At 41.5% G+C, this 21459-nt stretch overlaps 1 long non-coding RNA gene across 1 annotated transcript; it reads left to right on the top strand.

Moving 5' to 3' along the window:
• Nucleotides 1–273: 273 nt before the first annotated feature.
• LOC115654083 lies at nt 274–13639 on the top strand. The gene is made up of 3 exons (XR_004001083.1): nt 274–460; nt 5757–5763; nt 13628–13639. It is a non-coding gene; the product is annotated as an uncharacterized LOC115654083 (long non-coding RNA).
• Nucleotides 13640–21459: the final 7820 nt, after the last annotated feature.

Below are 21459 nucleotides of genomic sequence, written 5' to 3'. Positions count from 1 at the left end.
AATTATGAAAGAGAATCCAAATGGCAGTGCTTTCCTGATAAAAGTGAATGATGAGAAAGATGTTGCTGTGTCCATATGTTATGAAGCAGATGGTGTGCAGACCCCAAGTAATCATTCCCTCTCCCCCAATTTCCTGATCTCTAGAAGGGGATGGGATGGGAGTAGGAGCAGTTCTTTTACTTCCAAAACACCTACTGCAGCCAAACATCTTAGTGTATCTAAGCAATGATATCAGTGGGGTGAAATTGGAATCAGGTTTAAGAACATTATAGAATCATAGACTATCAGGGTTGGAAGGGACCTCAGGAGGTCATGTAATCCAACCCCACACTGAAAGCAGGATCAATCTGCAGACAGACTTTTGCCCTAGATCTCTAAATGGCCCCCTTAGGAAGTGAACTCACAACCCTGGGTTTAGCAGGCCAATGCTCAAACCTCTAAGCTATCCCTCTCTCCCATAGTCTGAGAGGTTTTATAATTTTTTCTTCTGCTTGGGGGCTAGTTCCTATTATCCTGGCCTTTGGGACAAAAGCCACCATTTTAAAACTTATGTAACCCTTCTGCCCCTCTGAGTGGTCACTTTTCTGCATCGGGTATGGCCCAATCCCACAGCATTTCAGTAGTATGCTCCGACCAGAGTTCAAACTCCTCTTCCCCATCAAATAACCTTAACTTACGACAAGAGTTCGACGTAGCATAGGCCAACACAATCTTTTCCAATATATGCCCCAGTGTGTTTGCCCAATCATAGGCTGAATCTGCCGCCCCTGAGCTAGAGGCTGCAGGACTGGAGCCCGACATATTAGCCATTATACAAACAGTAGTTCCCTCAAAATATAAACACAATTATTTCCCATTACAGTGGAACACTCAACAGGTGCTTGCGAGGGGTACTGACCCAGGTATCCCGGACGAGCCCCCAAAAATGTAACCCTTCTGCCCCTCTGAGTTGGCAGCAACAAGGGCCGGGTTCAGTATCTAGGGGTTCCGTTTCAGTAACACAATGCATAACCGGCTCGAGCCCCCACCCAGTGACCTGGGACACTCACATACCACACCCCCCTGGGCGCCTCTAGGAGGCAATACTACCCCTCTCGCAAGCACGGAGTCTGAGTGTAGCAAAATCTTTTTAATAAAGGAAGGAATTAATGCGGCATCCCATTGGAGAAACACCACAAACAGGGTTATAACACAAACCATAAACAAAAACCCACCTTCAAGTACTTTTGGCACTGTCCTTTTTCCCCTTAGGGTTTTAAGTCCAATCACCACAAAGTCCAACAACCCAAGAGTCTCTGGTCAATGCCACCCCAGAGTTCGAGAGTTTATCTGTAGAGGTCCCTCCCCCCAGCCTGGATAGAAAGGGGCACCTTACGTGGTCCTGGGCCAACTGCCCTGCCTCTCCGTGGGTTCTGCTTCCGCCTTCTCCACGAACTGCTCCGCTTTACCAGCCGCTGCACACTGCTCCTCCAGCCGTCCTCAGAAACTGCTCCGCTCCACCAGCTGCTCTGCTCCATGAGCTGCTCCGGTTCTCTCTGCAAACTGCTCGGCTCCGCTCGCTCTGTGGGCCGCTCCACCCGTCCCACAGCTACTCCACTCTGTCAGCCACTCTGCTGCCACCAGCTGTCCCGTGATTCACTCCAGCCGTCCCCACAAACTGCTCCACTCCGCCAGCAGCTCTGTTCCACAGTATAGCTTTGGGCTCCCCACTAGTTAGCACCTTACTCAGTGCTCTCAGCTCAGTGATTTTAGCTTTTTAGTGATTTTCAGCTCTGAGTGATTCCAGCTCATAGTAGGGGAGCCCCAGTGCTAGTGCACCATTAGCCCAATGTGATTTCAGCTCAGTAACCTGTATTTAAATTCTTGAGAGAATAAAAAATCATCTCTGACATTCCACAGTGGAGAGAGGAGGGGGCGCAACTGGTGCTTCTGGCTCCACAAGGCAACTGCACCACCAGGCACAAATACCTGTCCCCAGCCTCTCTCAATTCTCTGGGTTTTGGAACCCATGTCCCATGTCTAGCCAGTACCGCCCAACTGAGGGTGAGCAATTTGTCACCAAGCAGTCCCACAGCTTGGGAGTCTAGGATAGGGTAGGCGTGCCTATGCAAATACACTCTCTGAAATTCTTTCCACCAGATGTCAGTGTAGAGCCTATCCTGACTCTGCTTACACTTAGAATGGAATAAGTATAGTGAGTGACCACAAGAAAAGATTTTTTGTAAATGTATGTCTATTTCTACTAGCAGCATCTGTGTCAGTGGTGTTATGGTTGTATTTTTATTGTAAACAGTCCTTTTCAATTTCTGAGGCAGAAGAGTTGTTGATAAAATTTTTTAATTTGGGTCTTTTATGTGGAAAAGCTTCTCATCAAATCTGAGGCAGTGATTTCTGAGTGAAGGAATATCAAATGTTTTGAGAGAACATTTGTGCATTCTCTTCAGGGAGGCCCTTTTGCGATGCCTCTGTGTTTTCACGGCTTTGGACTCCTAAACAGCCACGGTAAGTGACAATGAAAAGTAATCTTTTAAATTTTTCAGTTTGCACAAATGCTCTTCTCCAAGAGAGAATTCAAATGAAGATTGTATGAAGAGGGTGGCAGACTTTTATTCCCTGCATAGGTATGCAGAACTCTTCTGTTAAGTTGCCCCAACTTTGGGTGCTAAAACGCTGTTAAGTTTTGGGGTAATTGCTGCTGGATTATTCTGGCTGTGACAGACAGTGCATGCTGTTGCAGTATCTTTGGGGACCATGTTGTGTTAAGTGTATGAATGGTTTATGTAACAGTGTGGGCTAAGAGTTGTATGTAACTCCAGAAAGGGAGGGTTGCCACAGCTCCACCAGAAATTAAAAACAATAGGGGGTAACAGGTGAATCATTTATGCTATAAACACCTCTGGAGAGGTACCAGCGCCTAGAAGGCTTGCATATCCTGTTTCAGACTGGGTTTTTGAGAAACCGACAAAGAAAAGGCTTCTGATTTAAAAGGGCTGGATTTAAACTGACTTGAGGTTCCTTTCTGATCTAGCAAATGCAGAGAGCCTGGTGTCAAAGGCGGCCCCGCAACCCTTACAGATGAGTTGGAAAGATATTGGCCTATTAAGGTCTCATAAGACTGATAGGTGACCTGTGGTGACAGCTGGGAATCGGAAACCTTAAGTGGGTGCCCTGAAGGACCATGGAAGGGGAATGCGGGTGCAGTTACCCTTAAATGTTGAAACAGGCAGGTGGCAAAATTAGATCTAACTAGGCTATAAAGGAAGTAGAAACTAGGGAGCTAAGAGAGAGCAATTTTATCTTATATTTAAAATTTTGCTGTATGTTTAGAGTGCCCCTGAAAACTGGTATTTTACTGAACTGTTTTAGTGGATTAGAGACACCTATGTGTGACGAACTGGGAAAGTTCTTAATGTTTTCTCTGAATACTGTATTGGTGCCTCAGTGTCCCCATGGCAGTTCTTAAGTATCTGGCAGAGCAAAGGGCCAGTGCACCTAAATGCCTGACACTCTGTCTCCTAGCAACTGATGGCCTGGGCCCCTCCCCTGCAAAGGTGCCAGCTGAAGGTGTTGGAGACAAAGGAATCAGGTGACCTCCTGGCCCGGGAAAGGGGCTGAGGAGAGAGGAGGGGCTGGGAGGGGTTGTTAGTCTGGAGCTGGCTGGGGTCAAGGGTGGAGGGCAGACCTGGGGGTCTGGCTCACTGCGCCCCAGAATGGACCCAGCCGAGGGGTCCGGTTCTCTGTATCTTCAAGCTCTGTTTTAGACCCTGTTCCTGTCATCGAATAAACCTCTGTTTTACTGGCTGGCTGAGAGTCACGTCTGACTGCAAAGTGGGGGTGCAGAACCCGGTGGCTTCCCCAGGACCCCGCTGGGGTGGACTCGCTGTGGGAAGCGCACGGAGGGGCAGAGTATGCTGAATGCTCCAAGGAGAGACCCAGGAGGTGAAGCTGTGTGAGCTTCTTGCCCTGAACAAGTCTGCTCAAAGGGAGAGGAGGCTCCCCAAAGTCCTGACTGGCTTGGTGGGGAGCAGTTCCAGAGCATCGCCCGGTGACTCCGTGACACTATGAAATGAACTTTAGAGCACATTTTATCTATTGAGCCTGCCACCAACCAGTCAATGCCAGCATCTTGAACAGTGCAAAGAGTACTGCCCTTGAAAATGGTGATTTTCAGAATGGCAGCGCCTATGGGCGGTGCGTGAACCGCTGGCTGGGGGAGGCTAGCTCCCAATCCTGCCCCTTCTGCCTCAGGCCCTGCCCCTTCCACCCCCTGCTGGAGCCCAGAGCCCCTCCACTGTACCCCAGCCCTCGCCTCAGGCTAGTGCCCCCAGCCCCGGCATGCCGGGAAGGTAAGCAGTGCAGGCCCAGCCCCAGAGTGCCAGGAGGACGGGCAGTGCGGTGCCAGCCTCAGACTTAGCTAGGGCCATGGCACAGGGACAGGGGAACTGGCAAGAGGGAGTATGGGGATGGAGCATGGGTGCGGTCATGCCTGTCTCTTTGGGGAGGAAAAACCTCCCGAGCCGACCATGACAGCACCACTTCAGGCAGTTCTGATGGTTGATGATGTAAAATTATTACCAGAAATATAATATTTTGGAGGTTGGTATTCCTGGTGCATATAAGAGTGTCTTCTTCACTCTTACCAAGATGTATGCATGTATGTGGGCGCACAGGCAAAATGTTTTCAGTTTTGTTGGTGGCATTTTCCTTTATTAAAAATAGTCTGTTGGTTCACCTCTTTTTTTCCTTCAGTTACTGCAGTATTATGATTCCATAGAGCACAATTTCTGCTGTATGCACAGTCAGTAATTGAATTGTGGAGGAAAGCATCTATGGAGATATGTAAAACCAAGATTTCCAGCTTTCTTTGCAAGTGTTTTGCTCATGGAAGCAAAGGAGCAGCTGTACTAGCTTAAGGCAGCAGAGATTCTGCTAAAAATAACACAGGCTTCCTTATACTATTTTTTGTCAATGCCTTCATTTCTTCTTCAGAAGCTGTAAGTATGTACTAATTCTCCTTTGTCTATATCTTCACTGGTTGGTAGTATACGCAAAAAAAAAAAAAAAAAAAAAAAAAAAAAAAAAAAAACCTGAAAAAGGCTTCCTAAGACTAAGATTGTGCTTAACCCCAGCAATTTAAAAAGTACTCAGAATCCCTTGTTTAATCATTACTGGTGATCTGCCTTAAAAATTTTGTCCCTGTCTTCATGTGCCTCCTGTACCTTTATTTATGGCAAGATAAAAACAATGGTGAATCTTAGCCAGACCAAAATAGACTCAATCTCTGGCTATAAGCTTGTGGAACTATTGGATATCTTTGAGATCATGTCATTAAAGAATGGAATCTGTAACTTAGTCTGCACAATGATTAGAATTTAGAAATGGGGATACCACCATTTTAAAGGTTCTGAGTTTGTGCAAGGTTTGAATAAACAAGAAATGGGGATTTTTAAAATTCGTATCTTACCAGAAATAGTGAGGGGTCACATGGATTTGGAGTTTGTGACCCTAATGGACAGAAATTTTATAAGAAGCAGCTTTCTGTGATGTTCTCTTTTTGGACAGGACGAGATCATTCTCACAGTATTTATTTTTAAGCATCCAGTCACAACTTAAATTACTCATTTTTTTTCTACGCTTTGAAAGGGTTGAAAAAAGTTTGGGTTTCAGCTAAGTAGATTCTTATTTTATTTGACCCAGTTTTTGGATCTATAATCAGAATATATTTTTCTATTCACTCCATATACCCAGAGACTGAGGTGGATAGTCTGTCAATGCAATTCTAAATGGTGGCCCAAACTAGATGTCTGAGGTGTGTCCCAGCTCAGAGAGGTTAGGTTTCTTAAATGAAGATCTTGACAGATTTCTTTCATTCAAATGCTTGCCAAAGTTCTTAGTAATAGAGAATCTACACAGATGACCTTCATTTAATTGAATTATTGAGATGTAAACTATAAATGTAAACACAGCAATGGTAGGTGGAACATATAGAATGTCTGCATATCTTGTTTTGTTTTAACACATCCAACAAAAATACAGTATGATCAGCCATTCTGCTTCAAATACTGAATTCATTCATTAAGAAGATAAGAATATCTAACAATCCAAGAATTCTGAACAAAAGTAGACATATTTAATATGGAATTAAATTACTTTAAGAATGTTATTAAAAGGATTGATGTATAAAACAGCAGGCAATTCAATAGAATGTCATTTAGAATACAATGCTACAGTGAAATGGTGAAGAATGAGAATTCTTCTGGAAAAATTAACAAATTGCATTTATAGCATCTGGCTGTGAAAGTTGCAATGATTGAAAGAAAGCCAGGAAATGTCAGTATGATACAATCACTCTGCCTCTAAACAACAGGTTACAGAGAAAATGAATATAAAAAATGTATATCTTGGGCTGCATGCAAGTACGTATGTACAAGTGTTTGCCTAGTTTTCAGGTCCATTTATTACAGCTTAGGTGTTTGTATATGCATATACCTAATTTGTATATGTAAACATGATAATTTCTGGGACTAGTCATGTGAATACTGTTCATCAGTATGAGTAAGCAGTTCTCAATCTGGCCCATAGAAAGGGAGCTAGATTTCTGTGCTGGAGAAAGTACAACGGGAAAATGTTGTCTAATTTTAATTTATTTAGTGAATATTGACTCTCTCTTTCTGTTTGTGAATTGGCTGTGACTAGTTTGTGATATTCTTGAATAAATTTGTCTTGAAATTATGCACTGAATCATGGCTCTGCATAGGTCTAGGACAGTAACTTTGCAAGGAGTTCACTGTGAGTATTTTATATTCAGACTATGAGCTTTTTTGATTAGACACATCAGCTCCTTAGTATTTTCAGTTCCCAAGTTGGTTAAGTGTAACTGTCACAGGATCCACCCTCTTGTGCCTGTGCCGGCTGGTTTAATAAATAGCCCTTATGCCTTCTTCAGTGCTTCACCCTTGTGTCTTTATTTACAATGCCACAGTGCAACCCCATTGTGTCCCACCAACAGTAATCCACATTTAGACCATCCCCAGGATCTGCTGGCCTATGAGGCTCCTTTCCTTGAGTGGGGAGACAGAGATATGGCCCTCCTGTCCCCTCCAGAATATGACTCACGTGGGGGGAGCAGGAAAGGGAGAATCACACCCTTGTAGATGGGTTGGGGACACCCATATCATGGCACACACAGGAAAAGCATCATGATGATGATAAGCACCCCAGACCTTATTATCCCTCCAGTACACCTGTGTTCCCCTTCCCAGTGCCCTAGCACTTGCCTCAGACTCGTACTCCTCCCAGTTCCTCTCCTCTCCTCCTCAGCCGATCCCCCTGTTTCCACCTACTCTTCCACCCACAATCCCCATCCCCTCCCAGTAAGCATTTGTTTGTATAAAAATAGTTTGAGCACCTTCTGAATAGTACACTGTACTCAGATTATCAGATTTTTATCTTGGGGAAATGTAGAGTCTATTGTTGAAGTTTTCTGTTGAAGAATGTCCACTTTTAAGTCTATTATTGAGTGACCAGGGAGACTGAAGTGCTCTCCTGCTGGTTTTTGAATGTTACAATTCTTGATGTCTGATTTGTGTCCATTTATTCTTTTGCATAGAGACTGTCTGGTTTGGCCAATGTACATGACAGAGAAACCATAGAACTGAAATTAATTTGCAAAGTGGACACTATCAAATTAGGCATGAATAAAGACTGGGAATGGATGGGTCACTACAAAATGTAGTTTTCCCTTTGCTGATACTCACACCTTCTTGTCAACTGTTGGGAATCGGCAACGTCAACCTTTATTGCATTGGCCTTGTTAGCACAACAAAAGTAATTTTCCCTCTGATATTCACCCCTTCTTGTCAACTGCTGAGAATAGGTCATTTCCACCTTAATTGAATTGGCCTCATTAGCACTGATCCCCCACTTGCTAAGGCAACTCTCATTTTTTCCATGTGCTGTAATATATATATACTGCTTACTGTATTTTTCACTCCATGCATCTGATGAAGTGGGTTTTAGCTCACAAAAGCTTATGCTCAAATAAATGTGTTAGGCTCTAAAGTGCCACAATGACTCCTCGTTGTTTTTGCATGTAGATTATAGATCCCTTAGATTAAGAGTTGAGTTTTAAACAGAAAGTTGATTTTAATCTTAACTACAGTACAGCTGTCATTCACTGTAATGAAGTTTATCTAATGTAGAAGGAAGCCGTCTCCATAAGCTGGCATTTTCTCTGATAAACCTAGCTTGACTGTCATGAGATCTGACAGATGCATGCTCTGTGTCCCTTACCTGTTCATTCAGGGGAATACTTCATTCAATGTGATGTTGCAGAGTAAACAGTAAACTGCAAACACATTACAGAGATTGTTGTTTGCCAAACAGATTGCTGTCCTGTACAGGGCTGGCTCCAGGCCCCAGCACTCCAAGCGTGTGCTTGGGGCAGCAAGCCTCTGGGGGCGCTCTGCCAGTTGCCACAAGGGCAGCAGGCAGGCTGCCTTCGGCGGCTTGCCTGCGGAGGGTCCACTGGTCTCATGGCTTTGGAGGACCTCCCGCAGGCAAGCAGCACCAGCGGACCCTCCGCAGGCAACCTGCCGAAGGCAACCTGTCTGCCGTGCTTGGGGCGGCAAAATGCCTAGAGCCGCCCCTGCTCCTATATCAATGCAAGCACACGTTAAAACTTAATTGCATAAAGTGACATAGTGTACTGAATTGTACCTCTTCTGTGTGTGGATTTCAGGTAGTGTAGGCAATGCTAAAGCTAGGATACAGCACAATATGGCATCCTACTAAAAAGTGTAGGCTATACTCACCTTCTTAAGCCTCAGGAGATGCAGTATTTCCATCCTGAATTATGATTTTATAATGCTCGATACGTATGACAGTCTCTTCATTTTTTCATTTATGCTTGCATATACCATGAAGCTGTATGGAAAAATAGTCCCACATAGCCCTAGCCTTGACAATAGCAAAACATATGACTGGAACATTAATGTTAATTAGAACTCATCTGGTTCAGAAAAAAAATACTAAATTAATTTATTCCACCTAACTCCAGATTACAAGAGCATTCCTTTCCAAACATAGAAACCTGTGGTCCAGTTCCAGGTCTCTTCTTTCCAACTATCTGCCTTTCCCATCTGCAAATCTTTCCCCTTTATTTCAGATGTTGCTGAAATAAACATTTCTGTCAATCAGTACACTGAGCTTGAGATCTCCGGAGTTCTAGCTCCACAGTGCTTCCTTCCTGTGAGGATCTGTATACAGTCCATGAAGAAATTACCATCAATTCAGTCTAGACCAATGGCTCTCAACCAGGGGTATGTGTACCCCTGGGGGTATGCAGAGGGCTTCCAGAGGGTCCATCAACTCATCTAGATATTTGCCTAGTTTTACAACAGGCTACATAAAAAGCACTAGTGAAGTCAGTACAAACTAAAATTTCATACAATGATTTATTTATATTGCTCTATATACTATACACTGAAATGTAAGTACAATATTTATATTCCAGTTGATGTATTTTATAATTGTATGTTAAAAAAGAGAAAGTAAGCAATTTTTCAGTAATAGTGTGCTGTGACTCTTTTGTACTTTTATGCCTGATTTTGAAAGCAAGTCATTTTTAAGAGAGATGAAACTTGGGGCTAAGAAAGACCAATCAGACTACTGGAAAAGATGAGAGTCACTGGTCTAGACTGTGTAGCCTGAAGGTGGTACTGAGAGATGAAAGCCAGTATGTAGTAAGACTAAAGGCCGAAGATCTTTAAGCAGGTCTATATTGGGAAGACTACTTCTGGACAATTGTTCTGAGGGGGAATATGTATGTGTAATGCATTTTATGACAGAGAAGAAGAACCAGTTTGAGTTTGGATATTTATATAAATGGGTATATGGGAGAAACATTGTCAGGGTGAACAGATCCTTGAGATATAGTGAAAAGGTGCAATACACTGTACTGACACTGTCCGCATATACACAAGTCACTTTAGAAATTCTCCTTCTCTTTCTTAGGGATTGAACTAAATATTCCTTTGCCATTAGCTCCTTTATTAAGGGGGTACTCACTGTGTCCTATGGCACAGCTTCTCCCCCCTTCATCTAGCAAAATGATCTCTCAGGTCCACAGAGGTTTACCTGAAAGATGGCTCAGGGAAGAATACAGCAATTAACTGAAGCAGCATTTTCTCAGAAGAACAATAATGAGGTCCCTGAGTTGCTTATGCCCTTTGCACTTGTTTCATAATATTGAATCACAGAAATGTAGAACTGGAAGGGACCTCAAAAAGTCATCAAGTCCACCTCCCCGTGCTGTGGTAGGACCAAGCAAACTGAGACCATCCCTAACAGGTGTTTGTTCAACCTGTTTTTAAAAGCTTCCAATGACAGGGACTCCAGGACCTCCCTTGGAAGCCTATTCCAGAATTTATTCTATCCCTTACAGTTAGAAAGCTTTTCTTAACATCTAATCTAAATCTCCCCAGCTGCAGCTTAAGCCCATTACTTCTTGTCCTACCTTCAGTGGATGTGGGGAACCACTGATCACCAACTTCTTTATAACAGCCTTTAACATATTGGAAGAATGTTATGAAATCCCCCCTCAGAATTTTTTTCTCAAGGCTACACATAGCCATTTTTTTAAACCTTTCATCACAGATCAGTTTTTCTAAACCCTTTTATCATTTTTGTTGCTCTCCTCTGGACGCTTTCCAATTTGTCCACATCTTTTCTAAATTGTGGTGCCCAAAATTGGACACATTTGGGATCTCATCAGTGCCCTATAGAAGCAGGACAATTACCTCCTGTGTCTTATGTACATTCCTGTTAGTGCTCCCAGAATCATATTAGCCTTTTTGCAGCTACATCACATTGATGATTCATATTCAGTTTATGGTCCACTATAACCAATAGATCTTTTCCAGCAATGCTATCATCTAGACAGTTATTCCCCATTTTGTAGATGTGCATTTAATTTTTCCTTCCTAAGTGAAGTACTTGGCACTTGTCTTTTATTGAATTTCAACATTCTCCAATTTGTCAAGGTCACTTTGAATTTTAAACATGTCCTGCAAAGGGCTTGCAACTCTTCCCATCTTGGTGTCATCTGCAAATTTTATAAGCATACTCACTGCTCCATTATCCAAGTCATTAATGAAAATATTGACTAGTACTGGACTGAGACGTGGCCCCTGTGGGACTCTTGAACAAATCCTCCCAATTTGACAGCAAATCATTGATAACTATTCTTTGAGTAGTCTTTCAACCAGTTGTACGCTGACCTTATAATGACTTCCTCCACACCACATTTCCCTAGTTTGCTTATCAGAATTTCATGTGGGACTATATCAAAAACCTTTCTGAAATCAATGTATATCACATCTACTATTTTCCCCACTCACTAGGCCAGTAACCCTATCAACGAAGGAAATTACAATATACTCTTCAATCGCTCTCTAGGATGATCAGCAATGATTCGAGATACAAAGAAGAGGTCAGGAGAAAGCCACAGGCTTATTTATTAATTCACTAGAGTATGAAGAGATGTAATAGAGTGAAAAGAGGCATTGTGATTGCCACCACTATAGCAGTGCTGACACTGAGGAAGTAAAAGAGATAGTACTTGCAGTATTATGTTCTTGTAGTACCTAGGTCAAGTTACCAGTCTCATCAACTAGAGCATTATGAAAATGGATATAGACAGCCAAGCAAATACATATGATATGAGTACCAAGTGTATTTCTTAAGTGCAGTATTCCCAGTTGGTAAAGTCCACATAGACTGCCATGATTTTTTTTAGTGTATGATTAATTAGATAGTCATTGTTAGTTTTGGTTTAAACTGGATTCATTTTGGAAAAAAAGGACTTTCTACATTAATTAGAGAACAATATATGGAATGGAGTATTCATAACCTTCCTCCTCTCCAGCATGAAACTGATAAAAGAGTAAAATGAAGGGAAGAAGGTATCTGGTATCCAGATGACTTTCAACTGCGTGAAACCACATTCATGGAGGAGAGGGCCCTTTGTTATTACAATAGACAACATTTTAAAAACAACTTTTCTGATTAGTTGTTTAGCATTGAATAATAGAAATGTAGGGCTGGAAGGAACCTCAAGGTCATCAAGTCCATCTCTCTGCACTGAGGCAGGGCCAAGTAAACCTAGACCATCCCTGACAGGTGTTTGTCCAACCTGTTCTTAAAACCTCCAATGATGGGGATTCTACAGCCTGTCTTGGAAGCTTATTCCAGAGCTTAACTACCCTTGAAGTTAGCTATTAGGAAAAATGTTCTAATTTAAGACTGTAAACTCCCTAGTGTAGCCATGCCCTTAATCTCCCTGACTGCCAGTGAAGCCCATTACTACTTGTCCTACTTTCCGTGGACATGGAGAACAATTGAGCACATTCCTCTTTATTACAACCCTTAACATATTGGAACACTGTTATCAGGTTCCCCCCTCACCAACGCAAGTAGAGCAGGACATTTACCTCCTGTGTTTTACATATGACTCCTGTTAATACACCTCAGAATCTTAACCTTTCACACAACTGCATCACAAGGCTGACATACAATGACATACAATTTGTAATCCACTATAACCCCAGATTCCTTTTCATGAACTACTAAAGCCCAGTTTTGTTTTATGCTCCGTGTAACCTCTGGGAAGTTTTAAGTGGCGCTTTTGGACTTCAGGGATACTTCTAAGTCATTAAGTTTGGGAAGAGGCAGGAGAAGACTTCACATGGAGTGATCATTTTATTTAGTTGAATTCCATTGGCCATTGTCCAAAGCCTATTGAAGTCAATGGAAACATCCTATTGACTTGAATAGGCTTTGTATTAGACCCATAGGCCTGATACAGCAATTAGAGCCATGCTTAATCCAGTTCAACACCCTTTAGTTTTATTTGAGTTCAAAGTTCTTAGTTTTCATTTCAATGTGGCCCTGATTCAGGAAAGCACTTAAACACCTGCTGAATGTTAAGCATGTGCTTGCTTTCTAAGTGCTAAGTCATAAGTTAATCAAGTGCTTGTTTGAAACTACATTTACACTACATAATAGGGATGTGATTCCCCTGCTTGCATACACATATTTGAGCCAGCTTTCATTGAGCTAGCATAGTATAAATAGCAATGTAGCTGTGGTACGACAGGTAGCAGCAGTGGTGCCATGGCTGAGCTGTGTCAAGTAGAAACCCCCCTGAAACCTGTGAGTATGTGCTCGACATGGCTCAGCCATGCTCTGTGGCTGCTACCCATGCTACCGTGGCTATGCTGCTGTTTATATCTGTGCTAGCTTAATGAGAGTTAGTATGAGTAGGGTGTACATGAGTAGTGGAATCACACCCCTTTAGCTCATAGTGTAGACATAGCCTGAATTGGGGCCATACCAAGGATCTGTGAGTAGAAAAGAAATTAACTTCCCATTATGTTGAAAAGGAAGCCAAGAGCTTTGAACTCAAAGAAATCTAAACTGTTAAATTGAATTTCTAGTGAGTGAATATTATATTTTGCTTAAGCAATGGAGTTTAATGTTAGTGAGGGAAACTACAAAAAAATGGAAATTTATGACTATTACATATGTTTATATTTAATATTTTAGGGAGTGTCTATGCATGTTGAAGTTATAAAATATGCTTAAGGGAGGACATTTAAAGGAATGATTTTGTATAAAAGGATTATTCTGTTGAAACAAAACATCATGGGAACTCACATTTTCAAATAAAAATGGAAATTGTATGAAGGAGATGGAGCTTTTAAAAAAGGTTAAGCATGTATGCACTGTGCATTACTCCAGCACAGCAAGTTAATTTGGAGGTTAGCAATAGAGGGAAAAGAAAGTTTTTGATGGACAGAAGTAACTGATATAAATACAAATTTTTACTGTATTCATTATAGTAGCACCTAGAACACTCGGTCAGGACTAAGGTCTTATTGTATTTGATACTGAACATATGTAAAATAAGAGCTCAAGAGTTCAGAGTCTGAACAAGACATGATAGGTGGGTGAAGAATACCATGGAGTAGTGTGGAGGAGACATGGTTGTACCGTATTATTAATATTTAGGAATTATATTGATTGAAACCAAGCCCCTGTGTCCTGACCCCACTTCCCAGCAGGAGTGCCGGGTGGGAGGAGCAGGTCTGGATGCCTGGGGGGGGGGGCAAATTTTCCTGGGGCCCCCCAATTGGCCAGGACCCCTGGGCATGAGCCCCATTGGCCCAGAGGCCAATCTGCCTCTGTGTATCCTGTAATTAAAGAAAATCATGGAATTGGATACATTTTATATGATTATATTTACACTTGTTAATGGTAAATCAAAAATACACTTTGGTCAACTGAGTGAATGCCCTGTCTGTAAATTCATGTACCTGTTCTTAATTCTTCCCCGTAGGGGTGCATCCAGCAGTGAGGAAGGGACTCTGATTGCCTTTGAATTTTAATGTTGCTGAGAAACGGGGAGAATGAGATGGGGGTTTATACCTACAATCTAAAAAGAAAAAATGCATCACATTTCTTTGCATTTTCCTGAGGATTACTGAAAAATTTTAATAACAAAACTAAGTATTATTATTGAAGTATGCAGTGACATGCATTTATGGCACACTCATTGACAGATAGTGTGCATCGCTGACATCACATGAGGGCTGCTCACTCTTACAGAAGCAATGTCATTCATTATGAAAGAAAGACTTAGGCAGGATCTTGGCAGAAATCATTGGATCAGGTGAGGAATACTTTTCTTCCCCTTTAACTGCATTAATAGGTTTTTGGAGGACAAATAAATAACCTCTCTTGCTCTTATTGTTACGTATTTTCTAGGATCATATAAATTTGAAATAGAAAGGAAAATATTAGGTCACGTTGTCCTTCCCTATATCATTATACATGTGCTTCCTACACGGCCTTCTCAAGTGCATTTGTATTAATTTGTGTGTTTTTCTTTTATGTACATTTAAAGTAATGTTTTCACTCTTTTTTCTTTTTTGCATTCTAAGAGAAGAATGTGACATTCTATATCTGAAAATGGATTAACTCACCTTGTTGTGAGCAATTTGGTGCTCCTTTACTCATTCCACAGGCACTGCCTTATTCTTCACATTGATGACTCATTCTCTTTCAGAATTGCCAGACCTAAATGGGATACAAGCAGCAACAATGCTAGGTTTATCAAATGACAGCTTATAAAGTGGCAGAGCAGTAATAACAGTCTTACATAGAGGGTAGATTTAGCTACGCAACATGAATAATTTGAGACTTACAGTGATGTAAACAGTTGATGTGCACACTAAATCCACTCCTTCAGGTTTTCCTTCTAATTTTTACTGCTACAGAGACACCAAATAAATCTGAACAGAAAAGAAGTTCAGTCACCAGCTTGGCTGAAATAACAGACCTGATAGCATTAAGGGCAGGGAGGGGAAATGCCCTTTGTACCGAGGTTGTGGATTGCAAGTATCTCTACAATAAGACAGACTGCCTCTTTTGTGAAGTTGTAATTCAATTGCAGCCTTTTCTGAACAAAATTTTTTGACCTCTCTCTCTTTGAGACTTCAGAAATGACTATTCATATAACATGGACTTATCTTAGCGAACCAGACAGGAGTTTGGTGTACTCTGTTGCAGTGTCTTTTCTTGAGTCATTTTCTGCAGTACAGTGCACCCTTTGAATTGTGAGGTCCTGTGAGCTAGACCTTAGATTTTTCAGTGAGTCTACTCATTTTGATTTTCTCAATTTTTGACTTCCTTTGAAGCCAGTTAGAGCTGTGGGTGCTCAGTATCTCTGAAAATAGGGTCTTAAATGATTCAAGTTAGGCACCCAAAACTTGAGTAACTTAAAATTAGTGGACACTTTTGAAAGTTTTTGCCTCAATAACTGTTTTTTTCAATGGATTTCCTATGTTCTCAGACGGCAGAAAAACCAATGAAAGTTTTCATTTTATTGATCCATACGCATTGATAAAATGACATGATTTTGCCTCAGACATCTTGCCATGAAAAAGTTATTTCTGCATAGTCTGTTGATATAGATGCATAGCTGATGCAGAGCCCACTGGCAATGAGAACAGCTATTATGCAGTATTTTCTGTATCCCTCTAGTCAGCATCCTTATGATGCTTTAATCCACAAATGGAAACTTTCAGACTCTTTTAGTATAGTGACCTCTACATCTTATTATATAAACAACACATTAAATTGGTTTGATTCTCAGCCTTAACATTCTTGTGCTATAAATCTTGACTAAGTTTTGTACAGTTAAATATAGAGAAGGATAACTTCTGGCTATTCAGAAGACAGCAGAATGTGAAAAGCTGTATAATTAATCTCTGCAGGTTTATTATTATGGTTATGCATACTGTTCATTTGTTCCACTGATGGATTTTCTTTTAGAGGTTTTCATAACACAATGGTTATAAATTAAAGGCAAGTCATATAAAGTCAGCTGTTTATCTTCTATAGCTCTTTACACAATGTTAAAGAAATTCGCTGTGTAGTATTTTGCCAATTGTTAATTTCACCTTCAAATACAGTTTTCTTTGCATTTTCTTATCACATACAAAACTGCCACTTTATCCCAGTTTAGAACAGTCCTGTTGTTTTAAACACATTTAGTAGCGAAACTGAGTATGTTAGCACTAGCTGTATTATTTTATTCAGATACAAATGAAAAATGATAGGCAGTTAGCTGAATTTATTTCATGGATATAGGTGTCATAAATCTTATAAGAAATGAAAGTGGAATGACGCTTCATGGTCAAATCTGAAAAAAATTCACCAGTAAAATTATCTGTCAACATAGATGGATTTAAAAGTTAAGGGTCCAATTCTGCTCTTAATGAAGTCAATGCAAGTTTTCCTTTAATGGGAGCAGAAGTGATCCTCTTGTCCTGTTCATTTAGAAGTGACAGCTGAAGTGTTTCAGCTAATCTCTTCCATTTTGGGGGCTCATTCAAACAAAATAATTATGTGTGTCTTAATTATGAATTACCTCAATATGTGGTTTATAGTCTGATAAATTCAGCAAATGGGTAGCAAGACATAAGCCAATTTAATCTTTTCCATGGAATCCTGAGTCCTAAGACAAAGTGAACAATAGATATAGAAAAACCATTCTAAGGGGCTTAGGCTCAGATCCTCAAAGGTATTTAGGTGTCTAACTCCCATTGGATTTCAAGGGAGCTATGACCATTTATACCACCTCAGGATGTGGTTGAGGGAGCTGCTATCAGAGTGTTCTCTGTGAGGAGTCCCTCCCTTTGGATTTCACTCCTTCTTTGGTCCAAGGTTCAGAATGTACTACAAAGCCCACCTATTTATACAGGCTTGGGACAGAGCCCAAACAGCTGGGTTGCAACAGCAGAGCCTAGGGGTATGTCTACATTACAAAATTAGGTCGAATTTATAGAATTCGGTTTTTTATAAATCATTTTTATACAGTTGATTGTGTGTGTCCCCAGACAAAATGCTCTAAATGCATTAAGTCAGCTTACTGCGTCCACAGTACCGAGGCTAGTGTAGACTTCTGGAGCTTTGCACTGTGGGTAGCTGTGAGTAGCCATCCCACAGTTCCCGCAGTCTCCTCTGCCCATTGGGATTCTGGGTTGAGATCACAGTGCCTGATGGGGCAAAAACAGTGTCGCAGGTGGTTCTAGGTACATGTCATCAGGCCCCCCTCTCCCTCCCTCTCTCTGTGAAAGCAACGGCAGACAATCGTTTTGCACCTTTTTTCCTGGGTTACCTGAGCAGACGCCATACCACGGCAAGCATGGAGCCCGCTCAGCTCACTATCACCTTACGTCTCCTGTGTGCTGGCAGATGTGGGACTGCATTGCTACACAGCAACAACTCGTTGCCATTTGGCAGCAGACAGTGCATTATGATTGGTAGCCATTGTCATCATATTCCTGGGTGCTCTTTTAGCTGACCTTGGTGAGATCGGTCAGGGGCGCCTGGGTAGACATGGGAGTGACTCAGTGAGGTCGTTCCTATCTTCTGCCGAGCACCCAGGAGATGACAACGGCTAGCAGTCCTACTGCACCATCTTCTGCCGAGCAGGCAGGAGATGATGATGGCTAGCAGTCGTACTGCACTGTCTGCTGCCAGCATAAGGTGTAAAAGATAGATGGATCAAAATAAGAAATTGATCCAATTTGTTTTGTGAAATCAATAACCTGCTAAACCCAGGGTTTTGAATTCAGTCTTTGAGGAGGCCATTCTGTGTAATGGTTGTTTGTGTTTCTCCTTGATGCAAAGCCATCCCTTTTGTTTTTAATTCCCTGTAAACCATGTCATCAGTCGCCCCTCCCTCCATCAGAGCAACGGCAGACAATTGTTTCATGCAAAACCAGGCAAGGAGGCAACGGCAGCATGGTGATGAGAGGGACATGGTCATAGACTTCTCACAAAGTACGGGCCGGGCAATATGCCCTGGCGATGTGCACATGAAGCTGATGAGCTCTGCATGAGCTCTGCAAACACAGTGGCCAAACAGGAAATGAAATTCATAAGTTCGTGGGCCTTTTCCTGTCTACCTGGCCAGTGCATCTGAGTTGAGAGCGCTGTCCAGAGCGGTCACAATGGAGCTCCCGGAGGCCAGTACTGTTGATTCACATCCACACTATCCCAAATTCAACCCAGCAAGGCCAATTTCAGCGATTTCCTCGGAGGTGGAGTAAAAAAATCGATTTAAAGAGCCCTTTAAGTTGGAAAAAAAGGGCTTCATTGTGTGAATGGGCCAGGGTTAACACTGCTAAATTCGACCTAAAGTCATAGTGTAGACCAGGCCTAGGAGGAGGAGTTGGAGTATTTTCTTGAATATCGGCTTATTTCAGGTGTTCTTTTTTGTCATATAGAGCTATATTCTTGTATTAATTGATCTGTGGTTTTGTTTTTTTTTAACCTGTGAGGGTGCCTATAGCTTGTGATGGGTGTTATTAAATACGTCAGAAGGAATATGTTATGTTCTTAATAAATAAACTGCAAATATTTGTGTGTGTATCACACCAAAAACAAAATAAATACATAGTTGTACATGCTCAAAATTATATAGAACATAAGCCGCACATGATAATGATGGCGACAGCAGCTGGGTTTTGTTGTGTCAAAATAGTGTCATGAGCAAACTAAAGGAAGATGAATTTGCTATTCAAAGAGCCAGGTGCTCTGAGCAGGCAGCCCCTGAGTGGCTGAGAAGCTCTACGGCTGAGCAGGTATAAGTGGGAGCATCTGTCCTTGATGGCTGTTTCCCACTCTGCTTTTCACTGTGATTTTCAGCAGCTGTGCAGTGCCAGTGCTTCCCTGCATCTCTGCTTATGCTGTCTCGTGGGCAGACGCTCACAAATGAGGCTGTCTGTGCTGTTTGTCAGGTGAAAATGAGGTCTGTAAATATGAGCACTAGCTCACTAAGAAACAGACTTCCACTAGTAGGCAAGCCAAGAGTAGTTTTTAGAAACAAAGGGCCAAATGTTGCCCTGAGTTCCACATGGTCTATGTTCTTCCCCCATCTCACTCTTACTCAGCACAATCTTTTTCTAGGTCTGATCTTGCCTAGGAAAAATAGACACTTGCACTGACATATGTGACATATGAAATATATTTTTATTTTGGAGGCTTCAATAGAAGTTTCCTTCTGATAACCATTTAAACCAAACTTTCTTTCCTTCAGGAGAAATTAATCATTCAGCACCTCTGACTGTAGATTGCCTATGTGTAAGTGCAGCAATCTAAAACTCGCACCAGTTCTCCTGGCAGAATGCATATAGGCAGAAATATATATTCCCTGTAAATTCAGTTGGTAGAGAGGTTATTTTTTCCTCATTCTTTGTTCTTATTCTATAATTGTTATTCTGTGTTAATGTTTTCTGTTCCCTGTGAACATCTATAATTCTGCCTCTTCCACTCCACTTCCCCAGTGTGATAACCCCCACACTGTAACCTTTTAATTGTGCAATAGCGTAACAGTTTCTGTACAGTGACACTTTCTGGCAAATACTCTTTTCAATGTGGGTTCTTCAGGGAGGCTGTTCCAACAATGGAAACATGTCCAATGGGGCACATGTTGTATGGCCACTCTCAGGACTCACAGTGAGCCAACATAATATGATATTGGGAAATAATGTTGTAATTTGGAGCATATCATGGCCAGAGTCTTTCTTCAGTGGACTTCTTCAGTGTACATCCCAGCCATCAGTATACGTTTATGATTACAGGCGGAAGAAGGAGAGTAGGGGGAAATTAAACAGTTTTCTATGCATATTTTTGGAAATGTAAACGTATTTTGGCAGAAATTTTTTAATGTTTCCATCTCACACCCCCACCTTGTCAGCAGAAAAAAATGCCCAAGGCCTGGCCAAGATAAGCCTCATAAACCTGGTCCTGAAGGTAGTTTTTAAATGAAAAACCTCTCGGGGATGATTAAATTTATGTACTGAGTAGTCCTATTGAAGTCAATGGAACTACTCAGAGTGCATAAAGTTAAGCACATGTGTAAGTCTTTGCATGATCAAGGCCTAACTTAAGACAAGATGCATCATGTGAGTGTAACAAACAATGAAAGATGATGTTTGTGGGAGGAAGAAGGATGCGAGTAACAGCAGGAAAGTCACATAGATACACCGATCAACTGTTGCACAGCTTGATAGTTCCAAACATCTGACTGTTGTAAAAATAAACAAATGAAATATTGCTGCAGCACCAAGCTATCAGCTATTAATTTGTTGATTTCTTATGTGTAACAGCAGAAGTGGGATTTGAGATGGGATATGAAGGGTGGAAGGGGAAGGGCATTCCAGGTACAGAGTAAAGTGTTCTGCAGCATCCTTCCAGCCTGGGAAGAAGGCTCAGTAACTGTCACAGCTATTTAAAGCCTCAGTACTGTAAACTTAATTCTAATACTGGGAAACATAAGAAACCCTTTCTACGACTTGAGCATTTTTTTGTTAAGTTGAATTGGGGTAGGGTCTGGTCACTGCTAAGACAAAAAAAACCCAACACTTTGGGATTGTCAAAAAGTGCCTCTAGGTTATTAAAAAGTCCAGAGTCAGAGTGTGACCATGAGGTCTGAAGTAGCCTGAGACAATTGTACAAAATACTTGATTTTGTGCAGAGACTTTTGTTTCAGGAATCATTCTTATAAAGGTTGCCATTAGAACCAATGCTAATTGCTATAGATAAGAAACACACACAGCATGGGAACAGTTAATCAAACTTCCTTTACAATTTTTCTAGGAGGTAAGATATTGCCTTTTCTAACAATATACTCTATTCTAAGTATAATGATACCTGTTCGAACTGGTAATGTTACTTGGTGCTGACAAGGTAAAACAAAACACTAAAGTTAACTGCATCCATTGTACCTCAGTATGTGAGAGTTCCTATATTAATTATGCAGAAGAATAAATGATATAACTACTAGTGAGCCACAACTTCAAAGAACTGTCTACACAGCTGCTTTTT

The sequence above is a fragment of the Gopherus evgoodei genome, chromosome 6 (genome assembly GCF_007399415.2).
Source record: "Gopherus evgoodei ecotype Sinaloan lineage chromosome 6, rGopEvg1_v1.p, whole genome shotgun sequence".
NCBI classification, from domain to species: Eukaryota; Metazoa; Chordata; order Testudines; family Testudinidae; genus Gopherus; species Gopherus evgoodei.
This window is presented reverse-complemented; position numbering and strand designations above follow the sequence as displayed.